Below are 23,405 nucleotides of genomic sequence, written 5' to 3' on the forward strand. Positions count from 1 at the left end.
GGACGTCAAAATTAACATGCGAAAGAAATAAAAATACAAAAACCAATGTATATCAGAAAATAATGACAACTCAAGAAACTGTTGCACCCTCAAGCAGACATGACTCCGTCTCATCATTCGGCAACTTTATTCTTCCCAGTTCAAGTACTTTTTGTGTAGTTTTCAACACATACACGGACTAGCTGCACACTGCTAACCACTGCCGGAAAAACACCACCGGCGCCCGCTGATGACGTCCCCCAACTCTGCCCGAACATAAAATATAAGCTTAATTAACATGGAAATTAAGAACACATTTTCACTTTTCTTTTTTAACCGTTTCAGTGCAATTTCCCCTATAAAAAATGCAAATCAAATAATAATAATAATAATAATAACAATGCAAGTCAAATAATAATAATAATAACAATGAACATTTATTCTAGGTTGCAACACCCTCCCCCACAAAAACAAAATGTTGCTAGACATTTTCCTAATTCTCCAGCATTTTTATACTTTAAGGGAAGGTAAGTGAACAGGTTTATATCACACACATCACATGTCTCTTTCCACAGGATAATACGGCGGTACTCTTTCAACAGTCCAGTCTTTCACTTCCCTTCCAAAAGTCTCTCATGACCACAATACAAGACTACATGTTCACAGTCCATCAGTATTGAAGAGTGCATAGTCCATAGAAGCATCGGTGGGCCCCCCGAATCTTCGAAAATGGGACAAGAAAATTACCATGTACACTCAGAGCTGTGTATACACACATATCATTGCCATTTACTCAGGAAGTCTACTCTTTACAGTACCTATGTGTACTACTACTTATTACTTTTTAGGCTGTACCACACTGCTGTCTTAACTCAAAATACTAGCTCAGTACCCCGATTTTCTGTACTTACTTATTCAAATAAATATTCAGACCACCCGTTTTTATATTCTGTAACGTGTGTTAAATACTATTTCCCCATGAACTATAACTTTTATCAAAAAAAAACAGAAATAAACTAACTTATCAAAGTATTCTGTGTGTGTATATGACTCTATTCAGCACAAAGAAGGATACATGGATGATGATCTGGTCGGCAGGTCATTACTGATTCCCGAGGGCCCTCTCACACTAACAGGACAGGTTTTCAGCCGATGAAAGGTCGGTTGGCCGAGCTGATCATAGGTGTAGATACGCCTGGATTGTCGCTCTCTCTTAGGCCTCCCCCTCCATGTTTCAACATCCCTCTGCTCACCCTCCTGGTCCACAACTGGAGCCTCACCGTTCTCCTCCACACCATGCTTCTCTTCCATGTTTTCCCCTTCAGGATGCTCTTCAGGTGTAACCGCCATCTCAGCTGTGACTCTGGGCGTTTCACTCCCGGGGTGGAACTCCCTTGCTTTGGCATTGAGGGGCAGTTCTACTTGTCTCACTGCCGTCCACATATGATAATCCTCCTCACTGGAACTGTCCGTGTTAGTTGAGGACGTGTCATTCTTGGCTATTTGCTGTCTTCTCGTTCTCTGTTTTGTTTTGTTTTTGCTGTTCTTCTCTTTCAGGTTGGTTTCATCCACCTGCTCTTCAACCAGGTATGGGCACGGCAGGAGTAAGTTTCGGTGCAAAACACGTCTTCTTCCTGCTCCTTGCAACGGCTCAACCACGTACACTGGACTCTCTGGGCCTTTCCTTCCCATGACCACATAAATCACATCCTCCCAGTAGCTGCGCAGTTTCCCCGTGCCGCCTCTGGGTGTAAGGTTTCTCACTAGGACATGGTCACCTGATTTTAGGGTAGAGCTCCATGCATGCCGATTATAGTTTTTCTGTCCTCTTCGTGCACTTTTCTTCATATTCTGCCTTGCAATGGTGTAAGCTTCCTGCATGACCTCTCTCCATTTCTCTGCATAGCCAGCCTGGGACCGATTTTCCTCTTCTCCTTTCCTGGGGAACATCAGGTCCACTGGGAGTGTTGGTTCACGGCCAAAGAGAAGAAAGAATGGAGAAAATCCCGTTGCTTCATGCACTGTTGAGTTATAGGCATGGACTACTTTGTTAAGGTGCTCTTTCCACCTTGATTTTTGGGACTCTTCCAAGGTGCGCAGCATTCCTAACAGTGTTCTATTGAAGCGTTCTGCGGGGTTAGCTTGCGGATGATATGGAGAAGTGCGGGAGTGACGAATACCACAGTAGTCTTGGAGCTTCCGGAAGAGATTGTTTTCAAATTCTTTTCCCTGGTCGTGGTGTATCTTTGATGGGATTCCAAAACGCATGATGAAGTCGTCGAAAAGCTTTCTGGCTGCTGTCTTCCCCGACTTGTCTCTCGTTGCATATGCCTGTGCATATTTAGTGAAATGATCAACGACGACCAGTATATACTCCTCACCTCCCTTACACTTGTCCACATGCACGTAATCAATGGAGATCATCTCGAATGGTGCAGACGTTTTTATACTCTGAATGGCTGTTCTGGTTGTTCTGTTTGGTTTTTTTCTCTTAATGCAGCGACACATTTTGGTTATATAGTGTTCCATCTCCTGCCTCATCTTTGGCCAAAAGAAGCGTTCTCTTGCCAGAGCCACCATTCTATCTGCACCTAAGTGTCCCATTTCAATGTGTAAGTGTTTGTATACTACTGGTTTCAGAGACTCAGGAACAACCAGCTGCTTTCTTGTCGCCGTCTCTCTCCTGAGGATGCCGTCACTGTCTATCTGCAGACGGACCCACTCCCTGAGAAGCTGTCGCACGTCTTCACTTTCTGTCAGTTTGTCTTTATGTTTCAGATGCATATTTGTTTTTTTCAAAGTTAACACTCTGTTTATGACTGGATCTTTTTCTTGAGCTGTTCTGATGTCACTTACTGCCAGAGGTTGAATTGGTTCTGAAACGTTGCACCCTTCTGGCAATGCATCGTCATTACAGGTGACCGCTGAGATCCAATTCACTTCCCCTGTTCTGTCCATGTCCAGAGCTTCTTCAATGCATTTGATGGATTCTTGTTGACATTCCTCAGTGCATTCTTGAATAACCTCCTCGATGGGCTTTGGTCTGCGTGACAGGAAGTCTGCATCCCTATTTGCTGTTCCAGGCCTGTATTTCAGTGTGAACCTATAATCCGCTAACTCCGCCACCCAGCGGTGTCCAGCTGCATTGAGTTTAGCTGACTTGATGACATAGGTCAGGGGATTATTATCGCTGTACACTGTGAAGTGAGGTGCATGAAAAAGATAGTCACGAAACCGCTCTGTTATTGCCCATTTCAACGCCAGGAATTCCAATTTGCCAGAATGTAATTTGTAGTTCCTCTCTGCTGCTGTCAAGGTCCTTGATCCATAAGCTATCACTCTGAGAACACCCTCCTGTCGCTGATACAAAACTGCACCGAGACCCTCTTCCGAGGCATCCACATGAAGCACAAATGGTTTTTCTAGATCAGGGTAAGCCATGACTGGAGGGTTTGTGAGCTGATTTACAATTCTGCTCAGTATTTCTTTGTGGAGTGCTGTCCACTGGACTGGATGAGCTGGTGGTAACTGAGCAGATTTGCGACTAACTTCCCTTTTCTTCTGATTTTGTTTCACATCCGGCTTGGGCTTTGCTAAGAGTTCATAAAGGGGCTTAGCTATCCTAGAAAAATCTGGTATGTAGGATCGATAATAGGTTAGAAATCCCATTAGTTTTCTCACCTCTCGTACAGTGGTTGGCGTCTCGTGTTTCAATGCCAGTACTGCCTCTACTTCTTTGGGATTCATCCTGTATCCTTCTGCAGAGACAACTCGACCCACATAACAAACTTCACTTTTGAAAAAGTCACATTTTTTTGGTCTCAGTTTTATGCCACACTCACGCTGTCGTTTCAGCACCTGTCTCACGTTCTCAATGTGTTGACCGAAGCTGGGGCTAAAAACCAATACGTCGTCTAAATATGGGACACACATCTCGTCTCTGAGGTCCCCCAGGCAGAACTCCATGTAGCGTTGGAAGCAGGCCGGGGCGTTGGTCAGCCCGAATGGGATCCTCACCCATTCATACAGTCCCCACGGTGTTATGAATGCGGTGCAAGGTCTGCTCTTCTCACTCATGAAGCCCTGGTGATAGGCCTTTCCCTGGTCCAGCACCGTGAACCAGGAGTTGCCTCCCAGGTTTTCCAGAATCTCTTGAATTCTCGGAATAGGATGTCGGTCGGGCAGTGTCTTCCCATTTAGTTGCCTGTAATCTATGCACAGACGCAGGCTCCCGTCCTTCTTTCTGACACATACTACAGGTGAGGAGTACGAAGAGGAGGACTTCTGGATCCAGCCCCGATGGAGTAAGTCCTGAACATGAGTTTTTACTTCCTGATAGAGGTGTTTAGGGATTGAATTGTATGTTCTTTGAACTGGCACATTGTCTCTCAGCTGTATCTCCATCTCCAAATTTTTAATGCAGCCTGTATCCCAATCATCTTTTGCAAAAACATCACATTCTTCTCTGAGCATTTGCCTAACCTGTTTCCTCTGGTCTTCAGGCAGATGGCTCAGGTCCACAGGTGGATCCCACATCTCATCTCGTGGCTCTCCCCTCGACTGTGCAGGCGGAACCACACTGCCTTCTGCTCGTTGAAATGTGTGTTCCTCAGCTGACTTTGTCTGTATTGGGAGAATGGCAACAACACTGTACAACAGGCCAAGTGTGGTACGACTGCCAAGCACAATATCATAATCAGTCGTATTTTCTACAGTCACTTCGATTTTACAGTTATTTGCTGGAGGGGTCTTAATTAGTTGTTCTCTAATGGCAAGACCAGATGGCCAGGGTGTCTCCAGGTTTGGCTCCAACACTGCGTGTGTTGCACTCATCACACTCTTGTTTTGCCTGCCACACTGTACTACCATCACTTTGTTCCCTGGGATTGTTACAGGTTGTCTGCCTACTCTGATTAAGATGGGCTGGTTTTCAGGCTCCTGCCTTCTTAGGACAGATAAAACAGATCTTGCTGTTCTGTGACCTACCTCCAGTGCTGTGCTCAGACTCTTGACCATCCGACTCGCTGGAACATCGTCTCCCCTTGTGTCATTGGTTAGGGCTAGTTCTTCTATTACATTAAAGCCGATGATCGGGTGTTCCATGTCATCGTTGGCTACCAGGATGGGGACCAAGACGGACCTGTCACTCATCCCAGCTACAGCGTTTTTGGATAAGGTGAATTCAATTCCCACCCATCCCTGATATGGAATGTCTGTCCCATTTGCCGCTGACAGCTCGAGTGATCCATCTTCAAGCAGCTCAGCCACTGATCTCACTTCAACATCTGGCAGGTGCTTTGTTTTCCAGTTGGTTCCCACCACTGATACTTGTGAACCAGTATCCCACAGCACTGTAGTGACAACTCCTCCTAGGGATGCTCGAACTAGACGTCTTTTCCCTACCAGTTTTGCCATTTTTAATTGTTTACTAGTGAGAGGTGTTTGTAGCCCGAAATGGTCTGCTCTTGTGATTTCAGCTGGACAATGCCAGATTTCAATTTTATTTGTGTTGGCTGTGATGTTCTTCCGTCTGCATCCTGATGCCCAGTGTTCTGTACTGCCGCACTTATAACAGTGGTCACACCTCCCATCAGAATTGGACTGTTGACATTTCTGACACTGTCTGCGAGTTGCAGTCTTCGGCTGTGCACTGTATTTTCGATTCGGCTCTTCACTAACTCTTCTTTGCTGAGGTTGAGGGGTCTGGTGGAGGCTTGCAATGTGAGTGGTGAGATTTTGAATAGCCTCACATATTGCTTTGTTCCCTTGGTCCACCTTTTCCATGAGTGTATCACGTTTGTTTGTTTCGTTACCTTTGCTCTTGTTTACTTTTGGTCCATGTTCACTTTGTTCATTTTCTTCACCAATTACTGCCACTCGAACTGTTTTTGCTTTTGATGTGGTTTGCAGTTTACTTTTCCTTTCCATTTCCAGACTATATGCTGCTGTCATTTTCTCCAGGAGGACTTCATCTGTGACTTCAGGATTTTGCAAGAATGGCTTTATATCTGTTCGAATGGTGTCATCGTGAAGACCAGTCATTAATGTCTGGAGGAACTGGTTTTGAATGAGTTCCGAGCTGTACTTCAAACCAGACTCAACTCTCTCTGAAGCAAAGATGATTTGTTGTCGGAGGTCCATAGTTCGCATCAAAAACTGCATGGGTGTTTCTTTGTGCTCCTGCACTGCACGTGTGAGGGAGTGATACAGCTCTGTAGCACCCTTTTCAATGTAATGAGTCCGTAGTATTTGTCTGAGGGCCTGTAGTGTCAAATCCATCCTACTTTCCAAATAACTCTTCAGTTTTGTTCCCGGAGCTATTGCTTGAATAACCACTTCGACAACTTCTCCCTCATCATATCCTTTCTTTAATGCCTTTTGAATTTGTCTCTCCAAACTTGAGTACGTTAATTTGTCCTTTTGATTTGGTTCTCCAATTTGTCCAGTTATTTTCAACTCTCTCCGATACAGTGGATGGACTAAAGACACACTCTGACTCGCTACAGCGGCTGTTGTATTCAGGGTTAAATCATCTTTTTGCTCTGTTGTAGTATTGGATGGAGTTTCATTCTTGTCCGCAGAGTGGCGCTCTTGAGCTGTGTTTTGATGCAGGACGTCATTGTTGTTTTCTAATTTCTCTTTTAATTCGTCAAGTTTATCATTTAGTTCCAGCAAAACAGACAGCCCTTCATCCTCCCTTGAGGTAATTTCTTCTCCTTCTATATACTGGATGATAAGTCTTCTCAACATGCGAGGTAAACCTTTGTCTTGTTCATCCACCGTGATGTCTAGTGTTATGCAGAGATCATTCAACTCCGCTGCTTTCAGGGTTAATAGTTTTTTTTCTATCTCTACCACAATACTTTCCCACTCAGACGGCATCTCTTGCCGTTCCGACATGGTAGAATTTACGAGTTCACCTCACCGTTTGTGGTTTTAGACGTCCGGTTGCGTCCGTTAGCAGCTACCAGCGCTAGCTCCTGCTCCGTCCGTGTTGATCGCCAGAAAAACTAGGACCGGGCGGAAACACCAAATTTATGTTGCACCCTCAAGCAGACATGACTCCGTCTCATCATTCGGCAACTTTATTCTTCCCAGTTCAAGTACTTTTTGTGTAGTTTTCAACACATACACGGACTAGCTGCACACTGCTAACCACTGCCGGAAAAACACCACCGGCGCCCGCTGATGACGTCCCCCAACTCTGCCCGAACATAAAATATAAGCTTAATTAACATGGAAATTAAGAACACATTTTCACTTTTCTTTTTTAACCGTTTCAGTGCAATTTCCCCTATAAAAAATGCAAATCAAATAATAATAATAATAATAATAATAACAATGCAAGTCAAATAATAATAATAATAATAATAATAACAATGAACATTTATTCTAGGTTGCAACAAAACCAATAACTCTATGGGCAGGACAGATGAAACACTAAAATATAAACATACAATGCAGACACAGACAATGACAAAATAACACTTAGCCTGTTGCCCCCTGGAGGGATGGGCCAATCGGGCAGGTGCGGAGGGCTGATCCCTGCACAGACTATAGTGGAAACAGAGGATAAAATACCCACACACACACAACAATAATATTAAAAACGGAGCCAATGTGGATTAAAACCACCAAAAGACAGTTGCATTAAACACCAGCCAATCTCATAATGCTACTATAAATGAATCCTGGAGATGAAGAGATCCAACTCTGGCCGTACGACACAGCGCAGCAAAACAGCAGGTCTGAGGGGGAGTGGCAGCCGGTTTTAAGGGGCTGCACACAGCGGCTTTGAGCCTAAAACAAAACATTTAAACTTCAGAACCAAGTCTAGCCATGATGTTATTTAAGGAGTTCCACACTTACAGACGGTAAGCTGGAGTGGGAGGAGTCGGGAGCCGCGATAATAGCGGCTCACGCTGCACAGAGAGCTAGACAAAAATAAAGCCCATGTTGGTGCTAAACTTATAACACGGAGCAGCCACAGGAGAACGAGCAAGCCTACCTCGGAGACGGTGGTAGATTCGTGCCGAGCCAGACAGAAGCAGCGTGTCCGCCAGACCATCCGCTTTCCAATGCGCTCCGTGCTGCAGACACACCACATGAACTGAGTGTCCGTGTGTGCCAGTGATCGGAAGAGGAAGCAGAACAAACCATGCTCACCTCTGGAGCGGTGTCAAACTCCCAATAGATGCCGGAGAAACTTGCTTAAAGCAGATCACTGCAGCCTTACGTCGCCAAGCCACTCCGCTACATCTACCAAGCATGAAGTCATCAGCAGAGGTGTGTGCAGAGCCATAAGTACGCAGCGCTGTCAGGGGCACCGCCCACTAATCAGCGCGCCAGCTGTGGAGGCAGCACACTCCATCCTGCTACATTCTACCCCCAGCTTTTGAATCGTCGCCCCGACGATTGGCTACGCATAAAATAATGATGGTTTTGGAACTACAACCACGGCCTAAAGAGAGCTGACTGAGCATTAGACACCGGTGGCTGAGGGCCACGGATTCTGTGGTCTGCATGCCCTATACCCTGGGGCAGATGGTGCACATTAGGGTGTCGACCAGCGGTGGACCGGCAAGTCCGACGTAATGTCTGGGGACTGGGTCCAGGTTGATTGCCTGGTGCAGGAGGCGCAGCCACCTGGGCCCGGCCTCTCATTGAGGGATAGGTTTCAGATGAGGCTCTCATCAACGGTTCCGAGGGGGGGAAAGAGCTGGCTGGCGCTAAGTTAGGTACCGACGGGGTTTCTGGCATCAGGACCCATAGATCCTCTTCGCTGGAGTATCCATCGGGCTCAAGTAGAGTAGGTGGCGATGGCGCCCGACGGGGGTTGACAGGTGGCTCGGGCCCAACCAGGGGTTTCATCATGTCTCGGTGGATGTGGCGGACCTTCTGGAGGTCATCCACTGGGGCGACTGAATAGACTGGACCCCCGGTGGGTGCCCTCAAGACCTTGTAGGCCACCGGGTTCCAGATATCCCGGATCTTATGTCGGCCTTTAGCGCTATGGTCCCTAAGGTAGACTAGTTGGCCCACCTTCAGAGGGGCCTCATGAACACGCTGGTCATGTAGCTCTTTTCGGTGTCCAGCAGCAGCTGACAAGCGTTCGCGAGCACCCTCAAAGGCAAACCGTAAAGTATCACGGTGTTCTGCTACCCAGTCTTGAACTGCTCCAGGAACAGGATCATGAACCCGTCCCAGGAGAAAGTCAACAGGGAGGTGCGGCTCCCTTCCAAACATCAAGAAGAAAGGGGACTCTCCCGTGCCTTGATGGGGCGTGGAGTTGTAACAAAACAGGACTTGATGGAGACAGGAAGCCCAGTCATGTTTCCTAGAAACAGGTAGTGTGCGTAAGAGGTTGTGGAGGGTTCTGTTAAACCTCTCACACTGCCCATTGCCTGCTGGATGGTACGGGGTGGTGCGAGATTTTAACACGTCATATAACCTGCAAAGGTTTTGGACTAGGGAGCTTTCAAAACTCCTGCCCTGGTCTGAATGAATGCGGCTCGGAACCCCCAACCTATAGAACCACTCTTGAAGTAGTACCTGAGCCACTGTAGAAGCTCGCTGGTCCCGTGTGGGGACGGCCACGGTATATTTGCTAAAAACGTCGGTCATTACAAGGACGTTTTCTAAACCGTTTCGGGAGGGTTCCAAGACTGTGAAGTCTATGGCCACAATCTCGTTGGGCCGGGATGCAGTTAAATGACCCATAAAGTTATGGGTCATTTAACTGCGTGTCTTTTGCAACTTGGCATCGTTCGCACCCCTGGACCCACTGCTTTAAGTCGGACGTCATACCTGGCCAGTAACAGCGCTCCCGGACCAGTTCAGAGGTCCTTTCAATGCCTTGGTGGCCATGTTCGTGATGCAGCTGCCTTAGGGTCTCCTCTTTCAGAGCCGCAGGTAAGAGCAGCTGCAGGCCTTCCTCGCCCCCATCCGGGCGAAAGAGCCGGCGGTAAAACACCCCCTCCTGCTCGACCAACCGGTCCCACTGACGCAGCAGTGCCAACGCTGGTCTTGAGAGCTGCTGGCGTTCCGCCCGGGTGGGCTGGACCCCTCGTCTTAGCTGCCCAAGAATGGTGGTCAGAAGAGGGTCAGACTCCTGCAGGGAGCGAAGGTCAGCGAGAGACCGGCCTGGGAGGACAGAAACCAGGGATTGAGAGGCATAGGCGACCGAATCTGGTCGTAGTGCTTGTTGGAGGGGTACTGGGACAGTGGTCCCCGGTACAGCATGTTCGACCGAGCTAGCCCCAGAGGTGTACTGGCGGGAGAGTGCGTCAGCATTCCCATTGCTTTGACCAGACCGGTACCTTACCTCGAAGTCAAATGCTGCGAGTTGGGCCGCCCATCGGTGTTCTGTGGCCCCCAGTTTAGCAGTGTGGAGGTAGCTCAGCGGGTTATTATCTGTCAAGACAACACATTTGTGCCCCCACAGATATTCCCGGAACTTCTCCGTCATGGCCCATTTAAGAGCCAAGAATTCTAGCTTCATGGAGCTGTAGTTTTCCATGTTGCGTTCAGTGGGTCGGAGGCCTCGGCTGGCATAAGCCACTGGACGTACACCACCTTCTGAATCCTGGGAGAGGACGGCCCCGAGACCATTGTAGCTAGCATCGACCTCTAAAATAAATGGGCGAGAGAAGTCGGCATAGGCTAAAACTGGCGCTGAAACCAGTCGCGCTTTAAGGGCCTCGAAGCTTCCCTCGCACTGAGGGGTCCAGCTGACAGCCAGGTCCTTTTCTGAGCCCTTTCTGTGCTTTTTACCCCCGAGTTCTGCCACTAGTTTGTGTAGGGGGCCAGCCAGATTGGCAAAACCCGCTACAAAACGGCGATAGTAGCTAGCAAAGCCCAGGAACGACCGTAGCTCGGACACGTTCGAGGGACGCTGCCACTTTGCAACAGCCTCGATTTTGTCTGAGTCAGTTGAGACTCCCTGGCTGGAGATGGTATGACCCAGGTATTTTACCTCCTCTCGGAAGAAAGAACACTTCTCCAACTTTGCCTTCAGCCCCTCTTTCTGCAGACGACCTAGCACGACCTCCAGCCTCTGCAGGTGCTGGGAGATGGAGGATGAAAACACAACAATGTCGTCTAGATACAGAAGGAGGGACTGGCACTGTTGGTCCCCGAACATCCTCTGCATTAAACGTTGGAAGGTTCCTGGAGCATTGCACAACCCAAATGGCATTCTGTTCCATTCGAACAGGCCGAAGGGGGTGCAAAAAGCCGTCTTCGGTTTGTCCTGCTCAGTAACGGGAACCTGGTTGTACCCACTGGTCAGATCTAGGGTGGAGAACCAGCGGGCACCGGAGAGTGCGTCTAGACTCTCCTCAATGCGAGGAAGCGGGAATGCATCCCTTCTAGTCTTCTGGTTAAGAAGGCGGTAGTCCACGCACAACCGTAGAGTCCCATCCTTCTTGCGAACCAGGACAATGGGAGAGGCATATGGACTGCTGCTTTCCCTAATTACCTGGGACTCCAGGAGTTGGTTTATATGGGCCTTGACGGCCTCATACTCAGATGGAGGGATGCGTCGATACCGCTGTCGGAGAGGTACGTCATCCAGCAGAGGGATGTCATGCGAGATGAGGTGGGTACAGCCCAAGTCTCCCTCGTGGGCCGAGAAGACAGAGCTGTATTTCCGCAATAATGCCCTCACCTCTGACCGTTCTCCCTCGCCCACCGTGGACAGGTCTAATGCGTCCACCCTATCCGGTACCGGATCTAACACCGTTTTGGAGGACACCGTGGCCATGGTCGCCTGTACTTCCGTGACCCCAGCAGGGAGACTGACCACCTGGGCCCTACTTAAAGTGCCAAAGCTCGTACGTGGGTAGAGGAGCACCTCTGTAGTTCCCACATTGACCACGGGAATGTAGGCTGTACCCCGTGTAACCTGAATTAGGCTCGGGGATGCTAAAAGCCCTGCTGGAAGGCCGGACTCAGCTGGTTCGAAGAGTGCATTCTGGCCAGCAAATTGCTCAGGGCAAGTACTTGCTACCAGTTTCATGAACCCACCAGGTATGCGCACAGCTTTCTTCCCACGAACCCGGATGGTACCATGGAAGTCTGATGGAGCCTGGCCATCAACCCTGTGACATTGCTGGAGGGCTTCGCGAACTGGGCCTGGGGCCTCCGCCAGCAAATGAGACTCGAAGAGGGCAGGACCACACCCTCCAAACAGTTCCCTATAGCAGCGACGGATTATATTCATCCCTAAAATTTCTGGAGCAGAAGAAACAGGGGCTGGAGGGTCCCTAACCACCAAGATCCCGCAGCTGGGGATGACTTGGCCGCACAACTCTACCTCTAACTCCAGGTAGCCAATGTATGGTATTGCGAGCCCATTGGCTGCTCGCAGCTGTAGCCAGTGACGGGACTGAAGGCGTTCCTGTCCCCAAGGTGCAAATTTTTCTAGAAAGAACTGCTCAGTCATGGTGGACACCATGGACCCAGTGTCCACCAAGCAGGAAACAGACACCCCACCAATCAGGACATCAATGGTGGGACATGACGACATCAGACCTATTTTCGGCACTCCCTGTGAGCCCGCGGACTCCCTATCTGAACTTTGGCTCGGCAGCTCAGTGGGCTTCAGTTTCCCGGCTGGTGGGAAGCCTGGGAGGGAAAATCAGAGGGCGGAGTGACCCGAGCCTGAGGAAAAGCCCGCTCTCCATCACAATCACGTGCAAAGTGGCCTGGCCGTTGGCATCGCCGACAAATTAAAGGTCTGCGGTGCTCAGCCCGACCTTGGGAAGGCGGGGTCTGCAGGGAGGCCACAGTCTGGGTGAGTAAGTCAAGTTGCTTTTGTTGGCTCTTTATGAGGGCCATCAATTCACCCAGGCCGGGAATACTGTGGGGAGGGCCAGAAATTGTCTGGGGGCTACTCTGTACGCCGCATTGCAGGCCATAAACTGAGGGGAGAGAGTAACTACGGTCCCTCGGACCAGCTGGAAATCCCTCCCTCTCCCACCTGATTGCCTCTGCGCGCACCTCCAACATAGTCGCCGTAGGGTGGCCCCGAACAAACTGTTTTAACACCCTACGGAGGGTACTGTCAAGCACATGCTCGATGAACTGGTCACGGAGTAAGATCTCGGCATTTGGCACACTATCGGGGGCAGCTTGTCTTACCCGCTCCATTAAGGCCATGAGGGCCAACGAAAACTCCTGCAGAGTTTCTTCTTCCTGCTGCCTGCGGGAGAAGAAAGCTTGCTGCAGAGTCACATATGGCTGAGTGGGACCATAAAGCTCTTTCAATATGGCCAACACCTGGGCTGGATCCCCACGCTCAGCACTACTACGAAACCGGATTTCATTTTTGGCCTCTCCCTCCAAATGATCACCTATAAAATATGCCTGATCAGCAACCGAAAGGTGGCGGGTGCGCATACACATCCCAATCTCCTCAATCCATTCAATGACACCTATCCCTGTTCTGCCATTAAATGTGGGACACCTACGATCCCTGGGTATGACCACCAGCCGTTCTGTTACAGTCGTGCTGGTGCCTGCAGTCGGGGCATAAGGAGCTGACGTAGGGGAAGCCACGCCTGCCCTGCTAGGGTCAACCCGGGGAACCAACGCCTCCTGAAGCAGCCGTTCATTATCTGCCTTCAGCTGCAGTACCAGCTCTCTGAGTTGCTGCGTTTCCTCCGCCATACTGGCTGACTGAGGGCCAAAAAGAGAGAAGGAGAAAAAAAAAACTTTAACACTTGGCCGCCGTTTGAGGTCAAGATTTGGGTCCCTCTACCCAGAACTGCTGTTTTGCTGGACAAATATAAAAAAAAAAAAAAAATCACAAGTGGTTAAACTACTAAAATAACACAGAGGGTATCACGCCTCAGCCCCAAAACAAAATGTGCAGGTCCTGTTGACAACGCCAAGATGTAGCAGAATGTAAAGTGGTGACAACGCCACCAGGGGAATTTCGCCCCTGGAGATAGTTAAAACCAACTAAGGTTAAGGTCCCACAGGTCGGTTTACAAATCAGGGCTGGAGGCGTGATTTCTCGTACAACAAAAGCTTTTTATTATAACAAAATGAAACCAAAAGACAATCAATATTTAAACCAAACCAAAGGTGTCGCTATTGCTGGGGAATAACCAGAGGCAGAGGTGGTGGTACAGGGAGCAGGGAGGTGGACTTACCGCGGCAGCCAGGGGGGGGAGCAAGGGCACAACCTAAAACACCACGTGACACACCAAACCAAGGACACCACACGAGGTTGGAAACACCACCACCAGGGGATCTGGCTGCCACGCACCAGAGGCCCGCAGCTCCTGGCAGACCAAAGAAAAAAACAATTAATACACCCAGCAATAGGACGTCAAAATTAACATGCGAAAGAAATAAAAATACAAAAACCAATGTATATCAGAAAATAATGACAACTCAAGAAACCAATAACTCTATGGGCAGGACAGACGAAACACTAAAATATAAACATACAATGCAGACACAGACAATGACAAAATAACACTTAGCCTGTTGCCCCCTGGAGGGATGGGCCAATCGGGCAGGTGCGGAGGGCTGATCCCTGCACAGACTATAGTGGAAACAGAGGATAAAATACCCACACACACACAACAATAATATTAAAAACGGAGCCAATGTGGATTAAAACCACCAAAAGACAGTTGCATTAAACACCAGCCAATCTCATAATGCTAATATAAATGAATCCTGGAGATGAAGAGATCCAACTCCGGCCGTACGACACAGCGCAGCAAAACAGCAGGTCTGAGGGGGAGTGGCAGCCGGTTTTAAGGGGCTGCACACAGCGGCTTTGAGCCTAAAACAAAACATTTAAACTTCAGAACCAAGTCTAGCCATGATGTTATTTAAGGAGTTCCACACTTACAGACGGTAAGCTGGAGTGGGAGGAGTCGGGAGCCGCGATAATAGCGGCTCACGCTGCACAGAGAGCTAGACAAAAATAAAGCCCATGTTGGTGCTAAACTTATAACACGGAGCAGCCACAGGAGAACGAGCAAGCCTACCTCGGAGACGGTGGTAGATTCGTGCCGAGCCAGACAGAAGCAGCGTGTCCGCCAGACCATCCGCTTTCCAATGCGCTCCGTGCTGCAGACACACCACATGAACTGAGTGTCCGTGCGTGCCAGTGATCGGAAGAGGAAGCAGAACAAACCATGCTCACCTCTGGAGCGGTGTCAAACTCCCAATAGATGCCGGAGAAACTTGCTTAAAGCAGATCACTGCAGCCTTATGTCGCCAAGCCACTCCGCTACATCTACCAAGCATGAAGTCATCAGCAGAGGTGTGTGCAGAGCCATAAGTACGCAGCGCTGTCAGGGGCACCGCCCACTAATCAGCGCGCCAGCTGTGGAGGCAGCACACTCCATCCTGCTACAATACAATGTTTAGGCTCCATCATGTTTAATGCTAATGATTAAAGTAGGTTTATCAGATGAGAATAATTCAACATGACTTACACTCTGTACACTCTGCCATGCGTGGCCCCATGGTCTCCTCCTGGTCTTAACTTGTCCTCTGGTTTGAAGTCTTTCTCTGTATGGTACGGGTCTGAAGTCCTGGTCTGGTTCTGGTTCTGTAGGAGTCTCTAAAGAGACTTTTCTGTGGGTCTGGTAAACGTTTTCTCTGCTCAAAGCTCTCCGAACGTCTGTCTCCGTCTCTCGCTGCTCGCAGAGTAACTGAAAATCAGCAGGTGATTTTTAAATAACGCCTCCTCCTTGTCACGTTCACGTACACACGTACAAAATGTATCATGATACACGAATATATATTTTTTTATGTGTATGCATTGATATGGGCTCTCTAAACGTTTTATATGACTGATAAAATAATATATTTACGTAGCATGACCATATATTTACTTTCACGTCAGGTTTTGCGCGTAAAGTTAATTAGGATGCGCAGGTTTCCTACGGACTTTGAACGTCTCACTGTGATTACTTTAATTTACTGTAACTCCGCCAATACTTGCTCTATCGGGACAAATCGAACAATTTTTGAACGCAAAAAAGTTGCTATTTGGAGTTTTTAGTTACTTGTTATTATCTTAATGCTGAACCCAAATATTACACTGTTGAGGCCACTTTAAAGGGAAAATACTATGTGAGTTATTTAGGTTTTAGATTGTTTGAGGTAAGATCACGAGCAGTTAGCATAAAGGCTGTCAAAAATTCAATTACTAGTGAATTACGACAAAAAAACAAAAAAAAAAACACACACACAAACACATATTTCAGCTAGACAGCATGAAGACGTAGGTAATTTAATTTTTACAATCATTTATTGGCTCCTCAAGTGACAATGCTCTTGCTAGGCTATTGGTATTGCAAGGCTAATGCTAATGATAGTCAATGTTAATGCTAGGCTAATGCTATTATTATTATTATTATTATTATTATTATTATTATTATTAATAATATTAATAATAATAAAAAATTTTATATAGCGCTTTTTCTGTGCTCAAAGACGTTTTACAGGGATAAAAAACGCAGTGCGTAAACAATAGGTAAAAATACTGAGGCATAGAAGCAAAAGTAAAAAGACAATGTAATAAACAATAGATAAACTACAAGATAAAATGGCTACACATTAAAAGCAAGTCCAGAATAAGTGTGTTTAGAGGTGTTTTCTGAAGGTGAAAAGGTCCATGTGTAGCCTATGTGGTCTTATTGATCGATTTCACCAAAATCCTGTGGCCTTGATTAAAAAAAAGGTGTATTTGGTTTTATGGTTTTATTTTGAAATGTTTTATCTGAAGACTTTTATTTTGGCGGTGACTCTACTTCCTGTGAGTTCGTGGGTCCTACCTTAGTTCTGTGAGGAAGCAGTCAGGAGGTAAGCAGCTGTATCAGCTCCCCTGGTTGAAATGTTAGTTTTCAACAAATACTTTATTTAGGTTATATTTAAACATTGTTTATACTTTATAAGGCCTTTGCCATCATTTATGTTAGTAGTTTATGGGTGAAATTGCGTTTTTTAATGTTAGTACAGCACTTAGAAAAGTTTCCTGTTAGCACGTGTATGTAAGCTCACTAGTGCAGTCTCACATGTCTGTGGCACCTCTTCCTTTGTTTTTTTTGCAGATTTCTGTGGGATGTGAAATGTGGAGTGGCTGTACTGATGTTATTTTGTTTCACACAGGTGTGTAGACAATATATTGTACACTACATGTGTTATTTATTTTATTTTGATTCATGTGATGTGTATCTTTTGTGAATTATTCATTGTTCGTGCAAAAATGTGAAATTGCTAGGATGGGAGGAATTTATTTGTAAATTATTCAACCGTGTTTTTGGCAAATTGATAAATTAGTAAAAATCTCAGTTCAGTGAGGAAGTAGTCAGGAGATTTCTGTGGGATGTGAAATGTGGAGTGGCTGTACTGATGTTATTTTGTTTCACACAGTAAATCACCTTCCGGAATGGCAAACCCCTGTGTGTGGCTCAGCTCATTAATTCATTCAACACAACGCAGAAGGATTCTAGTCGACTAGTGCAGACATGCCGGCTACAGTGGTGCCGTGACCCGGATTCACATCGCTCAGCCCTTTATCGTGGTTCTTGGAGCAGTGGATCAACGTCAGCTCGGTCACCGGAGGTTGCTGTCATCACGTCGAGAGTCCGGGGGTTTGGTTTTTTTTAGAAAAAAAAAAAAGACATTCATACACACAGCTGAAATATCATCAGATCAGTTTTGCTTAAAGGTTCAACCTTCCCTTTTGTGAACTACCAAACACTTGAAAGCAAAATGACATTTATTGTGGATGAAGGGGAAAGACAAAAAGTTCCCACAGAGGTATTTTCTTTTGGTAGGGGTAGAGGTAGACCCAGAGTTGAGTTACTACAAACTCCAGTGAGAGGTGCAAATAATGTGAATTCACCTGCATTTTGTTCTACCCGCATACTTGAGAATGTATCTGTTAATACAAGTTTCTGTACACTCTGCCATGCGTGGCCCCATGGTCTCCTCCTGGTCTTAACTTCTCCTCTGGTTTGAAGTCTTTCTCTGTATGGTACGGGTCTGAAGTCCTGGTCTGGTTCTGGTTCTGTAGGAGTCTCTAAAGAGACTTTTCTGTGGGTCTGGTAAACGTTTTCTCTGCTCAAAGCTCTCCGCACGTCTGTCTCCGTCTCTCGCTGCTCGCAGACTAACTGAAAATCAGCAGGTGATTTTTAAATAACGCCTCCTCCTTGTCACGTTCACGTACACACGTACAAAATGTATCAAGATACACGATTATATATTTTTTTTATGTGTATGCATTAGGGCTGGGCGATATGGCCTTTTATAAATACCGCGATATTTTTAGGCCATGTCACGATACACGATATATATCTCGATATTTTGCATTACCCTTGAATTAACACTTTGATGCACAAAATCACACCAGTATGATGATTCTATATGTCTACATTAAAACATTCTTGATCATACTGCATTAATATATGCCAATTTTAAACTTTCATGCAAAAAAGGGGATATCACAACTAAGTCAAAGTTGACATAACTGTATTTATTAAACAGTGAGTGGCTCAAACATAAAATTGTCAACAGAAAGTGCACGTTCTGTGCAAAATTGTCACAGAGACATTTCAAAACAAGACATTAGTGCAGGATGCAACTCACATGGCATTTCAAAACACAAAATTAAAGTGCACTTTTTGTACATAATGCCACTACAATATTTTAAAAACAAATAGTGCCCTTTTGTGCATGTTGTCATTAAGATGACATTTCAAAACAACACTAAATTTAAGTGCACCTTTTGTGCATAATGCCACTAAGATATTTAAAAAAAAAAAAAAAAAAAGTCCGCGAGTTTAACGGTATGGTCATTTTCAACACCGCACAGACTACAAGCTGCGATATATCGAGTATATTCGATATATCGCCCAGCCCTAGTATGCATTGATATGGGCTCTCTAAACATTTTATATGACTGATAAAATAATATATTTACGTAGCATGACCATATGTTTACTTTCACGTCAGGTTTTGCGCGTAAAGTTAATTAGGATGCGCAGGTTTCCTACAGACTTTGAACGTCTCACTGTGATTACTTTAATTTACTGTAACTCCGCCAATAATTGCTCTATCGGGACAATTTATGTATTTTTCTGTTTTTTGGATTCATTTTGTTTTTTATGTCATTTTGTGTGTTCATCGAGTCATTCTGTAGCGTTTGCTGTTATTGTCATTTTTTTGTTGTCATTTTGTGGATATTTCTGTTTTTGTAGTCATTTTGTGTGCTTTGACCTTTGCTCAAGGTCATATTTAAGGTCAAGGTCAGTCTTCTGTTTTTCCTGCATTATATAACTTGTCAACAAATCCAGATACAGGTTGTTATTTTTGCCAATTGTTAATTGCCAAATACGTATTCGCCTTTCAAATACAGGTCTTGTCTAGTTTAAACTTATTTTTGTAGTCATTTTGTGTTTTTCTGTTTTGTTTTTTTTTGTGATTTCGTATGTCTTTGCAGTGGGTTGATTGGCTGATTTTTATTGTCATTTTGTGAATTTTTATTGTCCTTTTTTAAAGTTTTAGAGTCATTTTGTGTAATTTTGTGTTGCTGTGGTTTATGTTATTTTGTAGAGTTACTTTGGGTCTGCACAAAATTATACTGAAGGCCACATGTGGCCCCTGAGCCACAAGTTGCCCTTGTCAGTGTTAGAAGCACTGTGGACCTTTTTTGTTTGACACTTTGAAACACTTTCTATTAAGAAACGTATATATAGTATCTCTCTCATTGATGAGGTTCCTGTGTTTTTAGAATGAGACCCAAACATTTTTTATTTATTTTTTTTTTTTTACAGAATCATTGCAAACCTTTGAGGATATAATGAGATCTGCTGTCATCTAGTGCATTTCATGAGAAATTACAGTATTTATAACAACAACAAAACCTACCAACAGGACTTTTGTGTTCTATTACTTGAAGGTGAAAAAAGATGTAGGTAAATTTGTGTGTCATCTTTCTTAATGTACATATCACAGCAGGATGAATGAAACTTGAAATAAACATATTCCTGTGAAAATATATTTTTGGCTAAAAAAAAAGGAAACATTTACAACTTTTTTTTTTTAAACACAGAAAAAATGTGTTACTGCGTATGAAATAAATCCTGAAACAGAAGAAATCCAACACAAAGTCAAATATGATAAATCAATAACTTTTTGTGCTCATTTAAAGTAAAAAGAAGCAAAACGGCACAAGTTTAAATTCTTAGTTTAAACTACATTAAACCATGTAAAGTTATTAAAAAATAAAATACCAAGACTAAAAGAAAATGATTTTTTTAACAATCTAAACAGAACAAGAAACAAGCCTTTAATGCCATATTTTAAACCAACTAAATTATTTTAAACAAGCTAACAACAACTAACATCCTGAAGGGCTAAAGTGGCTTGATTATTTGAAAATGATATTTAAAAAAATACAGTAAAAAAATATTTACTCCTAATAGATGTTTCTGCTTTTGGTATTCATTTATTTACTAGTTTTTTTTCTGTAAGAGCCCTTGAAACAACAAATATATAAGACAGAACATAAAACATCCTATAGTAGACTGAATATGAACATATACTGTATATATAAATATAAAACATAATCAGGGTTCCCACCAGGAATTGTTCACAGCATGGGGTAACATTTTGAAATGTACAACTCTTTGAGGGCCAAATTTAGTGAAGTAAAGCTTTGTTACTGCCTCACTTTAAAGCCTAAAGTTATTTGTTAGTATAAGGGTTAGAATCATATAAGTTTCTATCTCCTCCTACTCCTTTTTGAACATGTACAGGCTTCACGTGCAGGATTTTAATCATTTATTCTCACTTTGCTTTGTTTGATTGTTTTCTAAATTACTATTATTAGCATTTTCATTGTAGTAAACACACTGTTGTTTTGTTTATGTTCAAAATTAAATTAAATCAAATGAATTGGTGAGGGTTCATGGATGAATGTAGTTAGAGTTAAGCCTGGTATACGTACTCCACTAATAAATACTCACAGACACTGTATAGACAAGAAATAACATTTTATTATACTGTACAATATATATATGTATGTAGTTATGCTTAGCACACATAACTACACACATGAACGAGTGCATTCATTTATAAACCATTACATGTGTGCAGATGTCCACGTCACACCTACTGGGAGAGCACTGGGAACCATTAGATTGTAAAGGATCAATAAATAATCATGAACCATGACAAAAACCTGGTGTAAAATAATAGTAATAGTCAATAATAATAATACATTAGCAATTTATTGATGGAAATTGGCTCAAGTTAAGCCAAAAAAATGCATGAAATTTGGGTTGGGATGTATGCATCATACTGTTGAGAAAAGGAAAAATCTAAATGTCATATTCCATAAATCATCTTCTCCATGTGTGAGCTGTGTCAGTCTGTACGAAGAACTGATGAAGAAACATCCCAGTGATGAAGATGAGCTTGGATTCAGATGGAAAGTGAGTTGAAAATTCAACAGTTTTTTGTAGAAAGTTGAAACCAAAGCAGTCTGTGTAAACACTGCAGTGCTGGTGACGAACATCTGGAACTGTCGGATTCTCCTCTGAAGCAAAACTCTGCAATCAAACAAGACAATTGACAGTCATTAGTATCAAAATCATCTTTATTTTTACATTAAACACGTATTCAGATTCTTTCTGTGTAAATGAGAGGCTTTACTTACATTGATTGTTTTGGTGAATAGAAGTCTTTCTGTCCTCTGGTAATGTTTCCTCCTCAGGATGCTGTGGATGCTGGTGCTCCTGTCTGACATTTTACAGGTATTAGTATAGCGTAACATCTACCAATTTTTTTTTTTTTATTAAACGTGTAGTATTTTTGCTTACATTGTTTTGGTGAATAGAAGTCTCTGTCCTCTGTTGATGTTTCCTCAGGATGCTGTGGATACTGGTGCTCCTGTCCTCCATCTTCATCCTCCTCCTCCATCAGTAGATGCCATTGTTCCAGTCCAACATTTTACAGGCATTAGTATAAAGTCACCTCTATTTTTACATTAAACATTAGTTCAGTGTCTTTCTGTGCCAATGAGAGGCTTTACTTACATTAATTGTTTTGATTGTTTTGCTTTCTGTTGATGTTTCCTCCTCAGGCAGCTGTGGATGCTGGTGCTAATGTCCTCCATCTTCTTCATCCTCCTCCTCCATCAGTGGATGCTGGCACTCCTGTCTGACATTTTACAGGCATTAGTATAGCGTAATGTCTACATATTATTTTTCATTAAACGTGTAGTATTTTTGCTTACATTGTTTTGGTGAATAGAAGTCTTTCTGTCCCCTGTTGATGTTTCCTCAGGATGCTGTGGATACTGGTGCTCCTGTCCTCCATCTTCATCATCCTCCTCCTCCATCAGTGGATGCTGTTGTTCCAGTCCAACATTTTACAGGCATTAGTATAAAATCACCTCTATTTTTACATTAAACATTACTTCAGTGTCTTTCTGTGCTAATGAGAGACTTTACTTACATTAATTGTTTTGCTTTCTGTTGATGTTTCCTCCTCAAGCAGCTGTGGATGCTGGTGCTCCTGTTTAACATTTTACAAGCATTATTATAAAGTCAAGTTTATTTTTACAGTAAAGGTGTGTTCAGTATTTTTACTTACATTGTTGTGGTTGATAAAGAAGTCTTCTTTAGCCTCTGTCCTCTGTTGATGTCTCCTCCTGTCCTCACTTGCTGGGATTAAAAAGGTTATCTCTAATTTTTAACTCTAACCTAACTCAACCTAATATATTATGCATGTTTTCATAACAGTGACAGGACAACCACTCCAACTGTGGCCTGTCATAAAGAAACAAAAAATAAAATCCTTACCATTAAAAAAGTCCCGGTACCAGTCGTTGCCTGGGACATCAGTCGTCTCGCAAGACGCAAAGGCCAACTTACCTGAAACAAGGAAGCCGGGTACAAACGGGGAACTCTGCTCATAGATGGAGAGGAGCAGGAAAAGGAAAAGTACAGATGACTCTAAGATGAGTCAGAGCTGTCGTCCCGTCTCGGCCTCTTCGTCCCAGGCTCACAGTGACTGTCAGAGTCGGACGATGCAGGTTCCTCAGAACCGTCTACGTACCTCTTCCTGGAGACACTGCGTCCAAGTGGTGACTCCTGGGAATACTCACCTTCAGAGTCACTGGAGGCTGAGCAAGCAGACTCCTCAGGGGTCTCCCAGCCAGGGGTCACCTCGTCGAAGTAGAACGCAGTCCACTCAGGAAGCTCCTCCTCAGGGGCGTCTGTGTCTTCTGGTTCTTCAAGGTCTTCTGGTTCTTCAAGGTCTTCTGGTTCTTCAAGGTCTTCAAGGTCTTCTGCTGCTTCTGGAGTCAAGTACCAGGTCGGGAGCAAACCCAGAAGTTCGGCCCAGCCTGGGACCAAACCCGGAGGTTCTGCCCAGTCTGG

At 44.7% G+C, this 23,405-nt stretch overlaps 3 long non-coding RNA genes across 3 annotated transcripts; 1 reads left to right on the plus strand and 2 right to left on the minus strand.

The window, feature by feature from the left end:
• Positions 1–14,850: 14,850 nt before the first annotated feature.
• LOC114460808 (uncharacterized) lies at positions 14,851–15,217 on the minus strand. Its single transcript, XR_003673746.1, has 3 exons — positions 15,149–15,217; positions 14,991–15,072; positions 14,851–14,916 (listed from the first exon to the last, which is right to left on the minus strand). It is a non-coding gene; the product is annotated as an uncharacterized LOC114460808 (long non-coding RNA).
• Positions 15,218–16,825: 1,608 nt separating this feature from the next.
• LOC114460807 (uncharacterized) lies at positions 16,826–17,718 on the plus strand. The gene is made up of 2 exons (XR_003673745.1): positions 16,826–17,124; positions 17,389–17,718. It is a non-coding gene; the product is annotated as an uncharacterized LOC114460807 (long non-coding RNA).
• Positions 17,719–21,232: 3,514 nt separating this feature from the next.
• LOC114460804 (uncharacterized) lies at positions 21,233–22,028 on the minus strand. Its single transcript, XR_003673742.1, has 3 exons — positions 21,843–22,028; positions 21,680–21,762; positions 21,233–21,572 (listed from the first exon to the last, which is right to left on the minus strand). It is a non-coding gene; the product is annotated as an uncharacterized LOC114460804 (long non-coding RNA).
• Between the last annotated feature and the right edge of the window lie 1,377 nt (positions 22,029–23,405).

Source organism: Gouania willdenowi, unplaced genomic scaffold, assembly GCF_900634775.1.
Source record: "Gouania willdenowi unplaced genomic scaffold, fGouWil2.1 scaffold_71_arrow_ctg1, whole genome shotgun sequence".
Lineage (NCBI taxonomy): Eukaryota > Metazoa > Chordata > Actinopteri > Blenniiformes > Gobiesocidae > Gouania > Gouania willdenowi.